This window comes from Sinocyclocheilus rhinocerous, unplaced genomic scaffold, assembly GCF_001515625.1.
Source record: "Sinocyclocheilus rhinocerous isolate Xijiao unplaced genomic scaffold, SAMN03320098_v1.1 scaffold113, whole genome shotgun sequence".
In the NCBI taxonomy this organism is placed as follows: Eukaryota; Metazoa; Chordata; class Actinopteri; order Cypriniformes; family Cyprinidae; genus Sinocyclocheilus; species Sinocyclocheilus rhinocerous.
The window spans coordinates 1,419,917-1,442,849 of NW_015646846.1; the positions used below are offsets into that span (position 1 = coordinate 1,419,917).

The 22,933-nt window shown below is 34.8% G+C and overlaps 1 protein-coding gene across 3 annotated transcripts in view; it reads left to right on the forward strand.

Annotated features, from left to right (window-relative positions):
• The first annotated feature begins 3,528 nt into the window (after positions 1-3,528).
• Positions 3,529-22,933, forward strand: part of LOC107708138 (RNA-binding protein Raly-like) — a 96,114-nt gene continuing 76,709 nt past the window's right edge. For 2 of the 3 annotated variants that reach the window (XM_016512295.1, XM_016512297.1), the window contains exons 1-2: positions 3,529-3,587; positions 8,886-8,970. The gene's annotated coding sequence lies outside the window, so the exon portion shown is untranslated. The remainder of the gene's footprint in view (positions 3,588-8,885; positions 8,971-22,933) is intronic. The other variant, XM_016512296.1, reaches the window with a different exon arrangement.

The following is a 22,933-nucleotide window of genomic DNA, read 5'->3' on the forward strand; positions in this document are numbered from 1 at the left end:
TATTTCACTGCAAAAATGTCAAACACCCTCCCAAACATGATTCTGGCCTTCAGGCTGAGTTTCAGGGCTACAACCACCTCAGGTTTTTGTGTTACCTAAGTTGTTGCTTCTAAAATACTGCAAGAGCATTAGAATTGCCTTTGTGACTAATGACTGACTGGAAGAAAGACGGTGAAAACATGTTAGATGAAATTCCAAAGCAAAATTCTTTCATTGTCTTCTTTCTGTAATGGTCTCTTTTTACAGACAAGCATAAAATCACAGCTCTTTTTGATATGGTTGTGGTGTTTTCTCAGAGGACCTGTGTGGCATTTAGCTTCTGTTTCTTTTGCATCGCATTTGAAATAAGCAAATCACAGTGCGACAAATCCACACAGATATCCAGTCAGTTTTAATAGGATCTCTTCTTCAGGGCTTTTGTCCCCGTTAACAGGATTCATCAAATCTTGAGAGCACTATGGAGAGAGTTAAACTCTCAAGGGATGGTGTGAAGCTGTGAATTTGGAGGAGTTTCAACTGGAGCAGATGTGGAAGGACTAATGTGCATTATTGATGCTTGGATCTTTTTCTCTCTCCGCTGCTCTTGGGTAGGTTGTTTCCTAAATCCTCATTCAGTTGTTTTCTCACTTACTGGCTTTCCCTTTTCTTTTTCTACTCCGTCGCAGTTGCCGTTTTCCTCCCCATACTCCCTCAAAGTGTCACCTGTGACTCTCACCTCCCGTGTTATCATTTACAGTGGCATATCTATATTTATTCGCCCTGATAAATTTTTACTTCCCTCTGAGGAATTTAATTAAAATCTCGAGCTTTCAGTTTAATTTTATCTTGTAGCTCTGGGCTCAAGGCTAAGCTGTAGCTTGCACACAGTATGATGTCTCCATCACAACATAAACAAAACAAAAAATAGATGGGCGCATAAGCCCCACAGAGATACGGTAAATACCCGAGAAAAACATCTCGGTAATCCTTGCCCTAAGTGTCGCTGTCGGCATTGTCTCATATCTTTGAGAGAGGCATGGCTGCCTGAGTGTATAGTGCTGTGTGTTTGTGTGTACACATTTTTTTTCTTAAGAAGCTATATAATAGATATGAATACAGTTTGTAATCTGTCAAGATATTTGATGTGCACACAAATAGTCCAACTATTTTCACCCTTCTAGAAGTCAGTAGTTTTGTAAGCTGATATAGCTTGTTGCATGCAATGAAAAGAGCCGTAGCTTCAAATTGAAATTACACACAAAGTTGCATGTAATACAAAAGACCTTTTTAATGTTTTCAATAGCACTGCCATACACTATTAAAAATTCAAGTTTTTAATGGCATGGGTGGTTCCATGGAGAACCTTTAACATCCATGGAACCTTTCGATTGCACAAAAGGTTCTTTGTAGTGGTAAAAAAGGTTCTTCAGATTATTAAAATGTTCTTCGAGAAATGGTTCTTTTAAACACTGTTCACTGAATGGTTGAAAAATGATTCTTTTATGGCATTTATGCATGCGAAAATCCCCTTTTGGAACCATTTTTTATAAGACTACATGTTTTTTTGCAGTATTCAGTATGCATACTGTGTACCATATGCAATTGTCATTTCTGCAGAAATAATAGCATATTACTATGCTGTTGTAGACATGGTGTATTATTTCACATAGTATTACAAATCCCAGGAAATGCAGGATGTTGCTGGAACGTTGTGACAACATGCTAAAATGTTTGACATTATTGTCTGTTCGTGCGCTTGCGCGTGCCTCAAAAAAGGGCTTAGAACCTAACTTGCAAAGATACATAACAGCTACAAGTGTATGCACTACTTGCTTTATGCAAGCACTATATGGGATAAATCACTATACAGGATTTACCCTATTATACTTTATCGACACGAATTGATAGGTGAAACAACAAACAGCCACCCGAAATGGTTCTTTTAAGCACTGTTCACTGAATGGTTGAAAAATGATTCTTTTATGGCATTTATGCATGCGAAAATCCCCTTTTGGAACCATTTTTTATAAGACTGCATGTTTTTTTGCAGTATTCAGTATGCATACTGTGTACCATATGCAATTGTCATTTCTGCAGAAATAATAGCATATTACTATGCTGTTGTAGACATGGTGTATTATTTCACATAGTATTACAAATCCCAGGAAATGCAGGATGTTGCTGGAACGTTGTGACAACATGCTAAAATGTTTGACATTATTGTCTGTTCGTGCGCTTGCGCGTGCCTCAAAAAAGGGCTTAGAACCTAACTTGCAAAGATACATAACAGCTACAAGTGTATGCACTACTTGCTTTATGCAAGCACTATATGGGATAAATCACTATACAGGATTTACCCTATTATACTTTATCGACACGAATTGATACGTGAAACAACAAACAGCCACCCACAAATAGTCTATATACAAAGCATCAGGCTGTCTTTGAGTTCACATAAAAAACGGTTAAAGTTACTCGTCGTCAGGCTACAGAAGAATACATAATTCCTCCGTTCAATTAGGCCCAAGACATCGAGAGTCACACAGACCTATAACAACCCAGCCACAACACATAATTGCGAATAACATGCCTTACCTTAACACAGAATCGACCACAGAGTCCAGCGTTTATATTTTTTCTACGAATCTTCATGTACTAAACATGAGTGGAATTTGCACCGCAGCGCCCCCACACCTTGATACTCATTACAAGAATAGCATGTATAGTTATCTTTATTGAAGTGAATTAGGTTTAAATCGCCGTCATGCATGAATGAATGATATTTTTGCAATTTAACACATAATAATCCACGATGATCACATTACACAAAACTGAAATTGCACGTCAAAATAACACATTGTCAATATTATTTGAGACCCCCCAAAATTTTACAAATCACGTTTTCAGGGGAGCCCATGTCTTATTAAGGGGAGCCGAGCTCCCCCTAGCTCCCCCGTAGTTCGCACCCTGGCTATAGGAATACTTGACAGACCGTTGAATTATTAACCTGGTCGATTGCGCATGGCAGATAGTTGTGATGTCAACTCAACTCGCCGTGCAAAATAAAACATGGTAACAGCAACTCTACACTAAAAATAAATTGGTGTAGAAACACTTTTCACCCAGAAATTGCTCGTAAATGACCTCACAATTTTATGTTCTTAGGTTGTAGCCTATTGCGTTGCAATAAAAAAGAATACAACGCTTTTTCTAGAAGGCTCAAGTGACTGAACTATTCATCTCATGATAGTAAATATTATTTTAATGCTATCTCTAAAATATATTTTAATGCTATTTCTTCATTACTTAGGTGCAAAACTTTTTAATTAGCAAATGACCAAGTTTAATTACAAAATGACTGAGTGCAACTTTAAAGGGATAGTTCACCTTTATGGAAACACTATGCAAGTCAGTCAGGGACCAGCAACTGAGGGTGAACTATGCCTTTAAGTAGACAGACTGTGTGTCTCCCCCTGCGCAGTCGCAATGGTTTGCTCCACACCAGCACTGTTTATACTGTTGAGCTGCTGCTTTCCTCAGTCACTGCGCCGCTGACTCTCTCTCTCTTGTTGCTCTTTCCACATTTTTGCTCTCTGACGTTTTCACCGGTGAGTACTTTCTTCTCATTTTCTCTTGTCTTCATCTTTATCTCTTTTCTACGTCCTCTTTTGATTTGGGATGTGTTTGCATTTTGTTCTTCTTCTGAATTCAACTGACACTCATCTAAAACCGGTTTTTTAATGTTTTACCTTCTTGGAGAGGGGGAACGTCAGGTTTTGGTTAACTTTGATTAACGTGAGTCAACTCTTCAGTATATTCGTTTCTTTATTTTGTACAATATCCCGTATAGGATCAAGTGCTGGACACGATTTTGTTTTGCTTTTAAATATATTTTTCTTTCGTTCTTTGTATTTATCAGTTGGACGAATTACATCAATGAGAAAAGACATTTTTCTTTTTTCTTTTTCTTCTTTTTTTTCTCAGTTTTGAGAGAATAATTGTCAAAGTTGTGGAGCGATTTTTTTTTTAATATATTGATCAAAATGATATTTTTTGTGTGTGAGGACTGATGTGATGCTTGTGTTATGGAGCGCGCGTGTCATTGCAGCGCAGCGCGCGACTCTCCACTGCAGATCCTGCCAACATTTAAACACGTCTGGATTGTTAAATAACATCCGAGATCTGCTGTTCCTCCGCAGTTATCCATGTTATGCTACTGAGATACCGAAAATGTGGACATGGCGACAGATACTTTGACTTGATTTAATTGACCGGAGTCTGTTTTCCAGGGTCATTCATTCCATGAAATGTGTGCCTTTTCCGTTTGATGAGGTGGTAAAAGTACATTTCTTTAAGATCTGTCACATATATATTGTAGTTACTGAATGCTTTTTTATAAAAGTGACCGATTTGAAGTTTCTTTAAAAAAAAAAAAAGTTGGAGAAACAGGTCTGGATACATACAAAATAGGCATTCTCATAGAGAAATAAAAAAAAATAAAAAAAAACATTAAAATAACATATTTGGATTTTGTTGATGGTGTTGGATTTTCATTGTTAAAGACATTGTTTACATATATTAGCACTAGGGACACCAAAGGCACCCTATTTGTGGAATGACCGTCCAAGCATGTTGTGAAATTGCTTCTGTGATTTCCTGGCTGTTTCTCAAAACCTAGTGAGCTGTCTACTTAGGCTGCATTTTAGGGCATCTTATGCATCTGCAGCAGTGCACAGCTGACTGGAAACATGCTTTATGATGCCAAAAATGCAGTCGAGGTGGACCACCTTGTTTTACCTGGTCTGTTATACTGGTCTCGTACAAAGTCTCATATTCTTGTAAGTCAGCTGTAGCTTTTTAATTACATCTAATTACAAGAGCAACAGTTTGATCTGGAGAAGGTGCAACTGGACTAATAAATTTTTGTGATGTGCAACAACATGATTTGAAATGCAATGCCACTGAACTAAAATAAAAAATATTCAGAACTCGTTTAAGGTTTGTTGGTCATGTTCGGCCTGAAGGAGTGTGAACTGAACTCATATCAGCTGTAGCTTTTTAATTACATCTAATTACAAGAGCAACAGTTTGATCTGGAGAAGGTGCAACTGGACTAATAAATGTTTGTGATGTGCAACAACATGATTTGAAATGCAATGCTACTGAACTAAAATAAAAAAATATTCAGAACTCGTTTAAGGTTTGTTGGTCATGTTCGGCCTGAAGGAGTGTGAACTGAACTCATAAACACACACACACACACACACACAAAACTTTTCATTAATGAAATGCTGTGTCATAGAGAACAAACAATGTTGTTGAATATAGAGAAGACATACTTCTGCCCACTTTGCCACTTCATGTCACAAGACTTTGTTTGGAAGTCATGGCAAACAAGTCAAATGTATTCTTCTGTCTCTTTTCAATCTCATCCTTCTCGTCTCTAAATATAGACCTATATGCACCCGCATGCTTTTTTTGAAAGTCCTCCATAACTCCATATGATCTTCAGTGCATGCACTTTCGCTTTAAAAGTCCATTATTGCCAGTATGTGGCCAGGTATGGATTTTAGTATTAAGAAAAGCATACAGTTTGACCTTCCAAACACAGTGAAGCACTTTAAGCCATTTCTTCATACATTTTCTACAGTAATACTTTGTATTACTCATGCCTTCCAATTGATGTGCTTCTAGTTTTGTTTATGAAAGAGTTTGTACTAGGACTTATTCTCTGTTTACTGTAATGCCATTAAAGGAATATTCTAGGTTATGTACAGCTTAATGTCTCTGTCTTTAAATAACACAGAATAATTTTTTAAGGCTGAGATGTGACCGTGTACAGAGTGTTTTTGGGGTGATTTTTGTTGTTGTTGTTGTTGTTGTTTATATTGGTTGGTCCATTACAGTCTTTCTCGGCTTGTACTGCCGTTAGCTTATCTAGAGCATTAGTTGCCTACCTCAAGGACACCCAACTCAAGTTGACCACTTACAGCTACTGAATTCAAATAACGCACTGCAGTGCCAGCACTAAAATTGAGGCTTTTATAAAATAATGGGTACATGCATTCAATTTTATCTACACATTAGGACAAAACTGACAAAGATTGTATGTGTGAAAGACAGTAAAATATGCAGTTTGCATATGCCAAAAAACAATACTATTTAAATTTTTATACAAAGCAGGTTTTTCAGAATAGTACAAGTGATTAATCCAGACAATGAAAAAAGTGCTAGTACCAAATTTTAATGATTTAGCGGTTAGTGATTTGCTCAGAAACTTCACAAAAGGTCAAACGGTGGTTTTCTGTTGCTATTAATTACTTCTTGACTTCTAGAAATGTGCATATTGTTAAGGTCATATATGCTGTGTCTTGTGACTTCCCAATGTTCAAGATACTAACTATAGAGTAGTTATCACCACTGATGTGACATTGACATGGCAGTTGGATATATTTGGATTAGCATGCAGCTTTGTTGTGAAAAGTACAGATATTATTAGTCATTATACGTTTTTCTTCCATCACAAGCCAGTGGCAAAAATTACTTTAATTCAGCTAAATGTCAGGAATATTAAAGTCTCATGGGTATTTTTATGTTTTCAAACTTTTTCACATTCAGGCTGTACTCATATTTTTTGAAATATCAAAAATTAAAAAGGCTTATCAGACTAATTAATTAATTCGGTCAAATCAAGCATCATGAATTAGACATTTAGATTACATGTACATGACATTTTAATGAGTAAATTAGCAGTTGTGCTGTTATCACACTGTAGGGTCTCTGTGATGTGTAATGAATTCAGTCAGGAAATCATAACCTCTTTATTTTCACATAAACCAACACATGCAGACACACACACACCATAGTGCTCTCGTAATCACATGTGGATGTAAACCATTACTGCCAGAACTGTTTCCTATGACACTGTAAAAATGCATGCAATTTTAACTGAAAAAGAATGCAAAAAATGCTACAGTGAAAACCTGTTAACTAGTTAAGTTACCTTACCATATAGGAATATATATATATATATATATATATATATATCAAAGCATTGTTTTATGTATGCTGTTAGTGTTATAGTAAAATATTTTAATTTTGTAAAAATTTATGTAAAAATGAATTGTGTTCTAATTTCCCTACATGAAACATCATATTTGTTTGGGTCATAAATTGTCTACATTGAAGTGTTTTATGTGCATTTTACGTTATTTAGTTAAAGTTTATTGCAATATCGCAATGATATTTGTTTCAGTCTTTGCTATTACAGTAAATTACTTATTTTAATAGTTCAAATGGTTTGTATATTACATAGCATTCTATAATTACATGCCAAATACAGTATGCAGTCACCAAAACGGCATCCTCTAATGTCTGTAACTTCACTACTGTTTTTTTTTTTTTTTTTTAAGAATTAGACTATTTGATCCTAGATTTTTGGCATTTCAAATCCAGTGTTTGATGTCGTCTAAAGTTTCTTTTTCTGTTAATGTCTCTGAGTGAGGTTTTGGGGAGGATGCGTGGCGTGACTGTCAGTGCTTAATGCAGCAGAGGGCAGTGGCTGAGTGGACGTGATATTGTATGACTGGAATGCTCCTCAAATGTCAGTGGCTGCCGCCACCCAAACAACTAATCCCACGATAAAGCCCCTGCGACACATTCAGAATTAAACATCAGAACTGTGCTTAGACTGATCGTCCTCCACTCGACTCTACATTTGGCTGGCCTTGATGTGAAACAGGCTTATGTTTGTCAGCATCTTCATGATTGAAATGATGGAATATCTCAAGTTACTCACGAGTTATGCTGTCAGTGGAAGTTTCCGTTACGCGTGACTGTGAAAGAGGAGGCTTATGATGAGGGTCAAGAGAGAGAGACATTGAAGTGAAAATATCACTTTTTTTCAAATTGAGCTTCACTGGAAAATTAAATTTGACTGTGCACTATTGGAGAACAAATTTCATCATGCATTATTATTATTACTCATACTGTACACCCTTAAAATGAAGCTTTTTTCTCAGTGGTGCTATAGAAGAACCATTTTTGGTTCCCCAAACTTTTTAGTGAACAATTCTTAAAAGATAATTTTTTTTCTTAGTTTGAAGAACATTTTTAAAAAATCTAAAGAACCTTTTTCCACTATTAATAACGTTGGAATGGAAAATAGCATTGGAATGGAAAGTTTCTATGAATGTTACAGGTTCTTCGTGGAACCATACAGTGGCATGCGAAGGTTTGGGAACCCCTTGCAGAATCTGTGAAAATGATATCTGTGATAATTTTAACTAAATATGAGCGATCATACAAAATGCATGCTATTTTTAAAAAAAGCCTTGAGTAAGATATTTTACATAAAAGATGTTTACATTTACTCCACAAGAAAAAAATAGCTGAAATTATTAAAATAACCCCATTCAAAAGTTTGGGAACCAAGGTTCCCAAACTTTCGCATGCCACTGTAGATGCCAAAGAACTTTTATTTTTAAGAGTCTGCAAACACTGAACCATAATTATTCAAATTGCCATCCTGCACTGTTTGTGTTACAGACATGAAGGATACATAAAACCTTGCAGCTTGTTGAGGAAAGGTGTACTTACATTTTTCTAAGCAATAAAGCTTGCGATTTTTCACTTGGGATTTGAGCCATATCTACAGACTGTAATATCACAGAGACTTACTCTTTTTCAGTTAGGCCAGTAAGAAACCACCCAAAAAAAACATAGAAACTGCATAGCAACATGCTTAAAAGCACATAAAACACAACACAACATTAAGGCAGTGAGGTTTGCACAGGGAGGCACCTTTTTTTTTCAGAAAATGTAAAAATGTCTTATTACTCTTATGCACTCATGTTCAGCTGCTGAAATCCTGCTACTATAGGTATTTGCTTTGTTTTGAACCACAGGATCCCTCACGCACTCCAGGTCACAAGCACTAGGACCAAGCAGCATATCCGCATCCGTCTCCTGGTCACAGAAGAGATCTGAGAGGTACGTGCAACTTCGGTTCCCAAGCCTGAGTCTCTACAAACATAGATTTAGCAGTGTTTGATCTGAGCGGAGGTGTTAAAGTTCAGCGTTTATACTGACAAATGTTAACAGGGCTTTTGTGCAGAACTCTCACTGGGCACAAAGCAGCACACATGTTCTCTGCTAATACTGAGTGGGGATTTTAAAGCCACTGCAGGTTTTTACACACACATAAGGGCTGGTTCACACAGAACATGTTTTTGCGTTCCTGTGGCTTTTTAATTGTCTTCGACTTCTGTGCTGTTTCTCACTGCTTTCTCATGCTTGAGCATCACGTTTTTTAGATAGAAGTGCAAATTTTATAAATGCATCTTGAGACCCTACCTTCTTCTGCAAGTAGATACTAATCTGCGGTTTCCCACGTTTTTAAAAGCAAAAACACATTCTGTGTGAATGGCCTCTAACACTGCTAAAAACTGGTTTGTCTGAACTTTTAGTGGTTAAATGATTTTGTTGAGTCTATTTTGTGCAGTTTTCTGCAGGTCTTTCACCATTGGTTTATCACTGTTGTCATCTGAGATGTTTTTTGAAAGCATTAAAGAGGTAAAATATTTACCTACCCTCAGGCCATCCAAGATGTAGATGAGTTTGTTTCTTCATCAGAACAGATTTGGAGAAATGTAGCATTACATCACTTGCTCACCAATGGATCCTCTACAGCAGGGATCCTCAAATCTGGCCCACGAGATCCACTTTCCTGCAGAGTTTAGCTCTAACTCGACTTCAGTCTGTTTAAAGTTATTAATGATGGATTTGTTTATTAGAACATGCAGCTTTTCACTTCACAAGATGTTAATTGATGGACTGGAGTCATTTGGTTTTCTTGTGGATTATTGTGATGTTTTTATCAGCTGTTTGGACTCTCATTCTGACGGCACCCATTCACTGCAGAGGAACCATTGGTAAGCAAGTGATGCAATGCTAAATTTCTAATCTACATCTTGGATTGTCTGAAAGCGAATACATTTTCAGGAAATGTTAATTTGGGGGTGAACTATTCCTTAAAAATATCCAAGGTGTTAAATATCAGAAAACCAGACTGTTCAAATCGTTCACCGACAGAAGTTGTTTCTCTTTGGCTAAAAAAAGTGCTCTTTGCAAAGCCTAGGGCTTTTCACAGAGACAGGTGTTATTTCCCAGGACACCTATTTCAGCGATATCTGTCAGATAGAGTAATAAGTACATTTTATATGTGTTATTAAAAACATTGCTTACAGCACCTTTAAAGTTTAATAGCCAAGGCATAAGGAAAGGAAATATCACAAATGAGATCTCTAATATCTCAGCTGTTTCACCTATACTGTGGTCAGAGATTAAAAGAAGTGCAAACGGAGAGTGTTGCTAAAGTTTCCTCCTTTGAGACATTTCCCATCTAAAGCCTCCACTAGAGTTTCAATAATAAGATCATAATAAGTGCTCAGATTACCAAAGTCTGCAATTCGTCATCAGATGTGAGCTTTCAAGCCCAAGCTTTCTGAGCTATGCTAGATATTTAGTATTACTATATATTTACAGTTGTCTCATTTATATCTATTTTTTATGTCTCCTGCGAAATTTTAAGAGACATTGGAGGCAAATTTGATACTGAAATGATATATAATAGAATTCCTAATCTTCTGTTCTGAGCAACCTCTAAACAATAAAGTTGGCCTTTTGGAGAGTTTCATTTTAATAATACAGCATGCATACTGTATATAGACTGTGTATATTAAGTCATAAAGTGTTGGACTGAAGTGGTATTTTGTGTATGAGATTTTGTGTTTATAACATCTGTGTGATATCTGTAAATTAAATTTTGATCTTTTCAATGCATGTATGTAAAATCATTCTTCATTCAGTCACTAAACAGCAACAATCTTGCAATCTGGGGAATATGATTTGCAAATTTGTTTTGAATGTGGGTGGGCTGAATATTTTTAGACGAACTGAGCTAAATGTGTTTGGCATGAAAGTCTTGAATGAGCATTAATTAGAGGAAGCACTGCAACAAGGTTGGCCTCGGTTTGGCGTTTTAGACAAGAAGGTCTGGAACGAAGATCTTGAGGAAAAGGTTTTGAATAGTAAATGTGCATCAGAGATGCGGCGAGCAGATTCCGGCAGTGATTCGAGCATCTCTCTCTAATCGGCACTAGCTAAGAAAGGGCATGTGAATTATAGATGCACCTCTGTGAAAATTTCATGAAAATGTTATCCATGCGTTCAGATATGTCAAACACCGACCGCGACATTAGCCAGGGAGCATGGCGAATCATGCTTACTGAGAAAGAGAGAGGAGGTTAAAGGAAACTGTGCGCCACTTCACTTTAAGTTAAATTAGCAGTCTGAATTCAGTCATATCTACAGAAGAAAAGACAACAAGTTCTTTTGAAGTCAATTTCATGAGCTATTTCCATCACCTGCCTCACCAGGACTGCAATTAGGCTCATGCTTTGCAAATCAGACCCAATTATGTGCGTTCAGTAAAAACATTTTTTTGAGTAAGAACAAAATGAGCTTGCAGTGAATATATCTGATGTGTTTCATGGAAATGAGTAAACCTTTCCTCGGAACGCTACCCACATGGGGAGCCATGTCCAAAGGTTAAAAGGGATTTTGGGGTTGGGCAAAAGAATTATTATGTACACTACCATTCACAAGTTTGCGGTCAGTAGGATGTTTTTTTTTTTTAGAAATTAATAATGTTTTTTTCCCAGCAAGGATGCATTAAATTGATGAAAATTGACAGTAAAGCCATTTATAATGTTACAAAAGATTTCAATTTTAAATAAATGCTGTTCTTTTGAACTTTCCACTCTTTGCCATCATAGAAATAAATTACATTTTAATCGTACTGATTTTTTTTATCAAGTAAATTTAGCCTTGGTGAGCATAAGAAAGGGACTTCTTGAAAAAAAAAACTTACCAACTCCAAACTTTTGAACTGTTGTGTATATTGAAACCTTTTATTATTATGATGAAAGTTTACAGTAAAGTAGAGCACGTTTTGCATTAAAATGAATGGCAAAACGTGTGCCACTTTAGTACCCTACAAATATTTAGTAGAAAATTAACAGCCCTCCTTTAAAAAGCAAAATTAAATAAACACGTCCATATGTAATATGCAAATATTATCAAAGTCTATATGGTATGTGTCAGCGTGCCTCAGTTTAACCCTGACCTGCGGCTTATTTACAGAAGTGGTCTTGTTCATTGTACAAAGCTCATGATAGTGGTCAATATTGCTAGATGAAGAGAACATTAATTTGATGGATGAAATTCCAGTGAGCTTTAAGCCAAGTCATCTGTTTATTATATATTGCTGTGTGTTTTTTGATCAATAATAAATGTTCTTTTCCTGCAGTATTTGCTGAAAGGAATATTTTCCATAAAAGAAGGCCTGACCCCTGCCATGAGTTATGGGTTAATTTAGGCTTCCTCTGTGTGTGTGTGTGTGTGTGTGTGTTTGGTGATGAATTACACAGATACTGCACACCCGCTATCTCTCACTCTTTGCACCAGCTTGTCTAAAAAAAATTCTAATGAAATATTAAACATTCTGGCACCTAAGGGGAAATGCTCCAAGTGTTAGACTTTATAATAAGGACATAAGTTTCACAAATATTTGCTGTATGGACCCTTTTCTCAAGACTATGGTGACGTGTTTCAACGGTCATCAGCATCGTAAGTCCTCCAAAGTTGTTTATATTTTCTTTTTTTTTAATGTATATACTTTTATAACACTATACATTGTAATGTATTATCTTTGCATCAAATTACAAAAAAGTAGTTCATGCTAATGAGAGGGTGTTTCATATGCAGCATCTATTAGAGTGACGGTAAATTTGACCGTTCCCTCTTCTGACCGCCGTCATCAGTCTCTCTCAATTAAAACATTTTTTTTTTTTTGAAAGTCTATTTGAGCAAATGAGAATGCAAAAAATATATTTGTTGTAGTCTCCCATTCACTGCTATAGAAGTTTACCCAACTATGACAACTTCTGCTGCTGAGAAACCCGGAAATGTGAAAAAGGTCCATTCTTGTGTAATATTCTGCTCATTTCAATTCCAAATCACTTTTACTTTTGTTTTACGAACCTAAGTTCTCAAAGACATCAGAAGTAACTAGTATTCTGAATAGTACAAGATGTGTGAAAGTGTCACAGCTTTTGCTGATTAAAATGACCTCAACTAAACCTCATTATCAGCCAGCAGCCATTATACAAATTGACAACATGTCTTGCAAATCAAGTGTTTCATCTTTGAGACAGTATTGGTTTAGTTAGCACTAGAAATATGATTTATTGCATGAAGCAAAATATCACAAATGCATGTTTTCATATTATATCACACTGTTTAAATGATCTAAACCATGTTATTTTATTCGTGTTATAACTCACGAATAAAATAACAGTTAAGTTTTAACAGTAAGCTTTAAGTTTCAATTAACAGTAAGCCTCTTCTCCTGAGCTATAAAAGAGCAACCTCTGAGCAACAAAACACAGCAGAAATGCTGTAACATGCAACAGTGGCATGACATGTGGTCTATATTATGTGTATTTTGACTAGGGCAATATTTATCATGACTATACACCAAAATGAAATAAATAAATATTTTTAAAAATATTTAAAAACACACAAACAAATGTTTGAAATATATTTATTAATATTTATTATTACTTATATCATACTTTTTAACATTTAAATTTTAAAATGTAATGCAATTTTTAATATAAGTTTTGAATATATATTTATTTATATTGTCCAAAATATTTCTATTAAATATTTTCAAAATGTATTTTAATGTTGGCATTATTTTTTTTTTTTTGCCTTTTGAAGTACATTTTGTAATATTTTTTTTAATTATGAAGCTTTAACGAAAATAAATTTTAATTTTGAAAATATATACTTTTTTAAGCTGCACAGTTTATATACTTACATATATATATATATATATATATATATATATATATTTGTATATTTATACATATATTTTCATATATTTAAAATAGATTTTAGCCAGATTCAAAAGGGAAGTGAAATTGTAATTTTAGTAACAATCGTGTTTAGTAATTTGTTAGTTTGTGTAATGTTCCATAGGTTGGAAGGGCTGATGTATAGAGGTTAAAACACAATGCTTCAATGCTGAGTCTTGGTTTCTCTGTTTTTGTCTGATTTTTTGCTGGCACAGCCCAAGTCATATCCCATCATGCCTTTCTTCTTGTCATTGTGTCATCTTGTCTGAACCAATTTGGCAAAGAATGGAGCATTACAAGCTTTTATTGTGCATCAAATAAAAGCTTGCTCTGCCATCTACAGTATCGAACATGTTGGAAGCCCACTGTTGTCAGTCAGCTTCAGCAGGGCTCAGAAGTACACAAGCCCTCCATTTTCTCCAATATCTCTAGCTCGGGCCTAATCAGGCATGACTGATCCTTGAATCATTTACAAGAGGAACCGTTCCATAGCGTAGAATTCAGTTTTTTCGCCTGCTTGATTCTGCCAACAAACAACACGCTCAGATGAAGACAGACCCCTGAAAGCCTCACATCCAGAAGAGCTGCTTATGTGGTCTTGGGTAAGAAAAGATGCATCAGTGTTCATTCCTCGTCTTTGGCACACAGATTCATTTCAGGCTATTCACCAGATGAGACGCATATTGAGCTTTAAAATCTCTTCTCTTCAGGAACATGAACTCGGCGACTTCTCATCTCAGACTTCGCTGTGTTCTGTGTGGTTGTTAACTAGAAGACTTACAGGGTCATTCCTCTTCTGCAGTTCCTTTTGAAGTATGTAACTCATAAATATTTAATATGCTTTTGTTAAAGTATTTCTCTAAAATGGTATATCAGATTTTCAGTAATATGATCTGGTCAAGCTCAGACACCTAAAAGTTATAATTAATAATAAAGTATAATTACGTTGTCTAGAGCATATTTTTATATTATTAATATTAATGTGTTATTTGAATATTCGATATATTATCAAAAAATGCATTAACATTAAAACGCTCTAGTCAATCTCAGCCAGTTAAACTTTAATTATGGCTTCATTATTTACACAATATAGCAAAACAATGGTCATGAAGGAACACTTTTTTTATTTTAGATAACAAAAGTGACTGAAAAAACGTATTTACCAATTAAAATGGTATTTGCAAGAAACAAAGTTTTGTTGAAACATTTTGATTAGAGAAAGACCAACTGAATTGCTTATTTTTAGGATTTAAAAACAGTGGAATTCTTTTTTTTTTTTCTCAAGAAAGTATGTAAAATGTGACCTAATTAATATGATTTCCATCTCTAAAAAAATTTCATTTATTTTTATTATCCATTACATTTAGACATAGATGATGAGGACATAAATGAACAGCATAATAGGAACAACCCGTCTGTGGTTTGACTGACTGGGGTAGTTCACATTTGGTTTCTGTCGTAAAATGTGTGTAATTATGAACAGATAGTATAAAATGTGTAATTCTGAGTAAATTGGCCATCTGCAGTCCAATCGTAAATTGATTTAGGAATAGTACATTACATCAGTGCAGAAAAAAAAAAAAATTCCCTCCTCAGGTACAGCATGTAATCCTGAAGGAGAACGAATGAGTGCGTGTTATTGGCCTGTTATCACTAGTGGCTGAATCTGATAGGAAAATCACCATTTAATGGGAAGATAATGTGTCAATTAATTCTCCCTTAATGGCAACGGAAAAAAGGTGAAAAGAAAAGAAGATAATTGTGCTGCTTTGGGTTCAGCTCCTTCATCCTTGTCAAAGTCATCCAAGTCATGTGTTTCTGCTGCTGTTACTCAGATAGACCTGTTGATTTATTTTCTTCGTCATGCATTGCTAAATATAAGCTTCAGTTAATACCAGAGGCATGTCTAACTGCTGCTCAATCGGTTAAAATAGTGTATCCTTGTTTTATATGGAGGTCCATATGTCTCCAAATAGAAGTGTACAACTATTGTTAATTTCGTTAACAAAAACTATGACAAAATATATTTGTTGAGGACCTTTTTTTCATGACTAAGATGAGACGACACCGACATCAAACACTAACTGTAACAACATCAACATGAAATATTGTTGACGAAAAATAGGAGATTAAAATACTTAAATAACTCTCTTTATCCAAATGTATATTTTCTTTAACAAAAAAGAGGAGAAAAAAGGTAACACTTTACAATAAGGTTCTATTAGTTAATGTTAGTTAATCAACGTGTCTACACCGGACGCGACAGTTGTCGTGCCGCGCCGCACCGCAACAGCTAAAGTCTGTCTACACTGGACGCGACAAAGCAACCATTGAAAATCATTTGAAATTTGTGTCAATACGTCATAAATAGAACGCGGCAGCAGTTTACTGTCGGAGATTTGTCGTGTCGCGCCGCGCCGCATCCAGTGTAGACAGCATCACTGATTATAATGAGTTCTAGCATCCGGTGTAGACACGGTGTTAGTTCATGTTAACTAATGTAGTTAACTAACGTTAACTAATGAACCTTATTGTAAAGTGTTCCTCAAAAAAAATATAGACAAAAGGAGTTTTAATGTTTGGGGTTGCCAGATGCCAAGAGATTAAATCCCCCCTGTTAGAGCTTGTCTTTTCAAAGGACACTTTTTTCTTCCCAGTGTTTCTTAATCTTCACAACCTGGCAGCCTGAAGCTTAAGCAATGCATGAAGAAGAAAATAGCGCTGGTGAGTTGAAAACATTGACAAACATGTAAATTGAGATTTTCTGCTCAAATGAAAGTGTAATACAGCCAATCTGTGTTTTTTTCACGACCGTTTGCACCGTTTTGCACTGCATAAATCTGCCAGCAAGACTTAATAATAAATCCAATACAAGCAATACAATACAAACGGTAATAAATTCAAACATGGGTCTTGACTATATTGTTTGTGGTTGCTGGATAGTCTTTTTTGTTGCTGTTTTATGAATATAACATGAATATAATTTTTAATTATAGGAATTAGTGTTAGGAATTTCACTGTTTTAGCTTTTGAGAGAAGCTTTTGAGTTTTACCAATTTTCATAATGTAGAGAGTATGTTCATTTATGTGATCATTTATAAAACTAGATGAGGTAAGTAATCAATGTGTATGAACTGACATTTGTCTTTATTTGTGCTTATAGGGGAAAGTGCAGTGAAATTTCTCAAATAACAACAATCATGGTCAGTAATCACGATTGTATTTTGAGAAAAGTAATTGTGATTATCAGTTTAACCATTATGACTTAAGTTTTCATTGAATTAAACTAGACTGAAATTCCCAGTAAAGGTTAAAAGAGTCTAGCAATCACACTTGAAAAACAGATGTAAGTATTGACTGTTCCTTGTTACGTGGTGGATCTCCTTTTAAATTACGCATAAGGTGGACCACGGTCAATAGGTCTTGAGCTTTATGGACACAGAAATGGTCTCTTGGTGTAATTATTCTTTTCTTTTCCTCTTGAATAGATGATTGGTTACTTGACCCTTGGAGGTGGTTCCTTGAAAAGCGTCCTTGCAAATGAGGCTCCCGATTAGTACAACAGCCTTCCATGACATTAAAATGCACAGTGAATGAGAGAGCTAAAATTGAATTTGATAAAATTCTTATAAAAAATGGTTTCAAAATTCAATGTGTCATTGCTCCATAAATCGGCTAAAGGTAAAGCTTCAGAACTAGTCAAAGGGAATTTCTTGCTAGATGTTAATATGATTATTGAAGCTTAAGACTTTGAGCCTGTCTGCCTTTTGAATTTGTACAGGCTTAGAGATGTACAGATGGGATGTTAATGAAATTTTTCTACATTCCTTGTTTGAGTTAATTACCATCAGCTACAAATAGTGATCCTTCACCTTATGAAATCATTCGGCATCTTTGAAATCTTGCTATAGTCCTTTGATTTCCACCGCTGTTATTTGAATATATTTTTGAGTGAGACTTGCGAGACAGAAGTTTCTGCATAAAATCGTAACATCTCAGTGGAGCATATTTTCAGTCTGTCAGTTAACAGTTAACATGATAACATATTTTCAGTTAACATGATAAATCTGAGTGTAATCCAGCTAGCACATCTTGTACCCTACAGCATTTACACAGCCTCTTTTAATGAGCGTCTCTAAGGGTTTCCACTAATCCTGGTTAATCTCCTTTAATGGTGTGATGTATCCAATAACCAATTCAGCCTGCAGGACCGGATAGCCAGAGGGTCTGCATACTGGACCGCAAACATGAGGAACTTTGTCGAAATCTGGGGCATGTACTTTAGATTCACAGCTGCCATTTGGGGAAATCATTCATGTGCATTGAAAACGAGCTTGGAGAAGGTGGATAGTCCTGATAGACATGGATATGCCGTGGGTTTGAAATTTTAGATATCCATTTTAGATGTTGAGACGTGTGTAAAAGCAGCATTTTGGTTGGCAAGCCTGGTCCTGCATGCTTTATCCATGGATGCTTTTCCAGAGCTACTGTACTAGACAACTCTGGCTTCCAAAAAAAGCTCTGAATTGGCTGTGAAGGGCATGAATTACAGATGTTTTCACTCGGCCTCGTTTGACTGTCTCTGATGATATGTCATTGCTCATTTCTCCTTCCAAGCCTTCTGTTGCTCAATTAAGTCCTTAAGTCAGCATGTCATGCATTCCTTTACTGAACCTTTTAAGCACTGAATGACACTTGGAGACGACTTGGCACATATTCTTGATACCATAATTGATAGGCACTGCATGTATGAAGACACCTTTGAAAAATAATTAGCCAAATCGTTCATGTCCGACGCTTTATTTAGTGGTTCTTCACACCCTCTTCAGTGGCTCCAATTGAGATGTCACTGCCGTCATTCATACTCTCCTGTGACTTGGGGTGAAGTCTAAAATGCAATCTTGACCCATTTATAAACTCTTGTCAACTGTAAACCCACAGTTGGCGTCGCTTCTAGGCTAATTTGGCTTTGCTAATGAAGCAAAAGGCCCTGGAGGTGCTGTATTATCGTGTATGTTCTACGCGTTGTTATTAAGCGTGAATTTGATAACTGAGTCATACATTTAAATTAGACTTTATGGAAATCAACATCTAAGTGACGGATTCAGAACAGTGCCTCATTGCTTTTCTCTTTAGATCTCAGTCCCACACTTAAAAATAAAGGATTTAGTAAAGAGTTAACAGTCTAATGCCTGGAGAATGTTTTTACTTTTATACGATGCCATTACAGAATGTTTTTAAGCTGTATGGTACTTAAAAATAATTTTTAAAAAAACATTTATGAAGGGTTTTTTTGACAAGTAAGAATTTTTTTCTGCATTGTATATTTCATATATTTATATACACACACATTGTTTTTTTTATCCCAAATTATGCAGTATTGTGTGTGTGTGTATATTATATTATATTATTATTTTACAATTTAATTATTTTTTATCATTTAATATTTATTTTAATAATATGTATATTAATTAATTAATTAATTTTATTATTAAGACTGTTTATTTTACCTTTAGTCATTTATTAAAATGTAATAATTTTGATAATTGTACTTGTGTAATTAGAATCATCATTGAGAATAGCAGGAAAATATGTAATACATAAAACATAAATAATAAAAAAGTTGAATATGACACGTAGTAATATATAATTTATATATACACTATTTTTTATTATAATTATTTACATATATACATGATTTAATTGTCGTTGAATTTGTTACCCAAAAAAATGCAGTATATAAAGTTTTTCATTATTATGCAATATATAATGTTTTTATTATTCGTATTATTTCTTATTTAATTTATTTTCTCATTAAATTATTTTTTAGGTTATTTTTAAAATATGGGGTGAAATGTAACTTCCATGTTAATGAATGACAAAATGGTTCTCACTAAGCAAGTGGATCTTTGCTGAAAGAGTGAACTGATCTTTGAAGGAGAGGTTTTCTATGAGATCAACAAGAGTTTTATAACAGGACATGCAAATTGACATCTGGATATTTTTTTCCAGCAGAGAGTTAGGGTGACCTTGACATCGACTGTGTGTGAAGATGAACTATTGTGCCAGTGACCTTTCAGCATCTCTAATTATTCTTCACAATTTTTAGTTCAGTTTAAAGAGGTATATGCATTTGTGTTTGTGCGTGTATGTGCATCAAATCAGCATGTATTTGTGCATGTATGTGTGATGAATGTTATCTGATTATTTAAAGTTTGCATTAAACTGCAAGCTATATTTTTGTCTATAGAAAACGTGATGCAATGCAGAAATCACGTCCATGTTGCTAGGATGCTCTGGTGGTTTGCCAAATCTCTGTGATATTCTGGTCTCTAGAAATGTCTCTGGTCTTTTTCAGTGTAAATCTGTGGAATTTTTGGCTTGTTTTATGGTCTGCCATATTAAGCCTGAGGTGTATTAAAACTAACCATTAACAATAGTGAATTTTGGTAGTGTGTTTGTTTGGAAGGAGGTTTGGCTTGCAAATGATCCATTACATACAGCAGAGAGTTAGGGTGACCTTGACATCGACTGTGTGTGAAGATGAACTATTGTGCCAGTGACCTTTCAGCAATTTCCAAGTGTTCGGATCAGCTAGAATATTCAAAAACAGTTAGCATCAGATTAGAGGGGCAGAGTGGTCCAGACGAGTCCCAGTGGCAAGTTCCGACACTAAAATGTCACAGGCCAAGGAATTCGGAAATGTGGACGGTGATGTATTTTTAGGTTCGCGAGTCAGAATTAGCACTTTCCTTCAGCGAGATGTGGAAATACACAGCCACTGATAAGAGACTGCACTTGCTGCACTCTACGTGGGCTTTTATGTTTTATTGTCAATTATGTTTGATAGAAAGGCAGGTATATAGTCACCTCACCATATGGCTGTCGGAAATGGAATTGCTGTGTGGATGTCACATTCACTGCCATAACTGGATTTGTTCAGCCTAGCAGCTTGCAGAGATGACCCCCCTTTGGCCTCATACACCTCTTAAAGAGAGTCAGAATACAAAAAAATAAAAAATAAAAATGCCCAACTCACATTTTATTCTAAAATATATATTTTATATTATATAAAACGTATAAATAAAACCTATTTTAGGACTATTTATTTCTTCTATTTTTATTTTACACTGTAAAAAAAAATATTTTTTCGAAGATTATTGGAGTATGTTTTAAAAGAAACTATTTCTGTTTTTCTACTTCAAAATTTCATGTTTAATTGAATGTGTTAGTTGCTGTTTCTTTGCAATTAATTGTGAAATTTACTAGCAGTTTCTGATTGAAAATTTATTCTGCTAATCTGCACAAATTTCTTCAGTGTAGTTGTTTATTTTAAATAAGTTAATGTGGTAGTAAAATTAAATCAGTCATTAAATGTATTACTGTAATTAGAATCAACTTTGAGAATAATAGGAAAATAAATAATATATAATACAAAATAAATATTAAATAAAATATGGATGCATCGCAGTAAAATTAATTTTAAAGGCGAAAAAAAAAAAAAGAAAATAATGTCACAATGCAAAAACCTTAAGGTTCCTTAAACAGGCTTCATTTTTTTTTATGGAAAATATTATTTATTATTAAGTTTCTTTTGATTTTTGGAGTGAAATATGACCCAAGCATGTTCTTGACGTGTTTCATATGATTCACCCAGATGCTGGTATGTGTGTGAGCAGTGGATCAAGTGAGAGAGAGACTTACAGTATTGTGTATGTGAGTGAAGAGTGTGATTCAGTCTGAGGAACTGGTCCAAGTCATGTAATATTGCCCTGTGTGTATTTGTGAGTCTTTGTGAGTGTGTTTGTGCAGTACACAGTTGAAGAGGGCTTAACAGATTGCTTGCCCATTGAGGTCTGACCTTTAAATTATGGATGTAAATGGAACAACACAAATGTGACATGAGGAGAATCATACACAAGCCTCCCCCCCACTGCGAGAATCACTGTGCAGCGTGACTGTCTTTTATGTCGAATTGTAAATAAATCAGTCAGCCTTGCTTTGAAAAGTTACTGTTTAATGAATACAGATTAGGTGTGGAGGGACTTTCAGATAACTGTTATTAATGCTCTGACACCGTTAAATATTGCTTAGCTTTACGGTAACAGCATCCATCTCTCCATGAATATAAATATGTAAAAGTTGAATATTTATGCAGAAGTACAGTATTATTCAATATTCAATAAAAAAAATTAAAGATATGTATTTTTTTTTTACCCCCCAAAAAACTTTTTATTAAATATTAAATACTTTTGCAAAAAATGTCCAACTTCAACATTATGTATTCAAATATAATACATTTTACTGATTAGGGCTGGGTATCGATTCAGATGTCCCGATTCGATTCAATTTCGATTTGCAAGCTCTCAATTCGATTCTCGATTTTTTTATTACATTCAGTGAATATAGTTTTAATACAAATGCTATTGATATTTCTAAAAAATGAACAGTAAACATCAGTTTACAAATGGTGAATTAATAAAAAGAAATTAAGAACCACATGCCTGTATTTTAAACCTGTTCTTTTTTTTGTATAGGGTAATTTTTTAAACAATAATAGGGCTCTATAAAATGTTTTAATTTTTCTGGTAATCAGATGAAGGCATAAAACATTAATTTAATTTATCCTAATCAAATGAAAATTAAACCCTTTTATTTTTTGGCAAACAAAATGCAGCACAACAGAGGTTTACTCTTAAAATTAAAAAGAAAACAGATGTGATCCTTTAAAAATAAAGATGTTATTAATATTTATTAGCAGTAGTAGCATTGAGTCTTAAGACTGCTAAATAGTAATATATTCTGACAGTTTCTTAACGTTAAACTGTATGTGTATGTGATATGACGGTAGTGAAGAACTTGCAGCTGCTGTGTATGTGATATGACGGTAGTTTTCTCAAATGAAACGGTAAAATGCTAATGAAGTGACTCTCAGAGCAGCTGGAGATGACATTCATGTTCATATCATCATA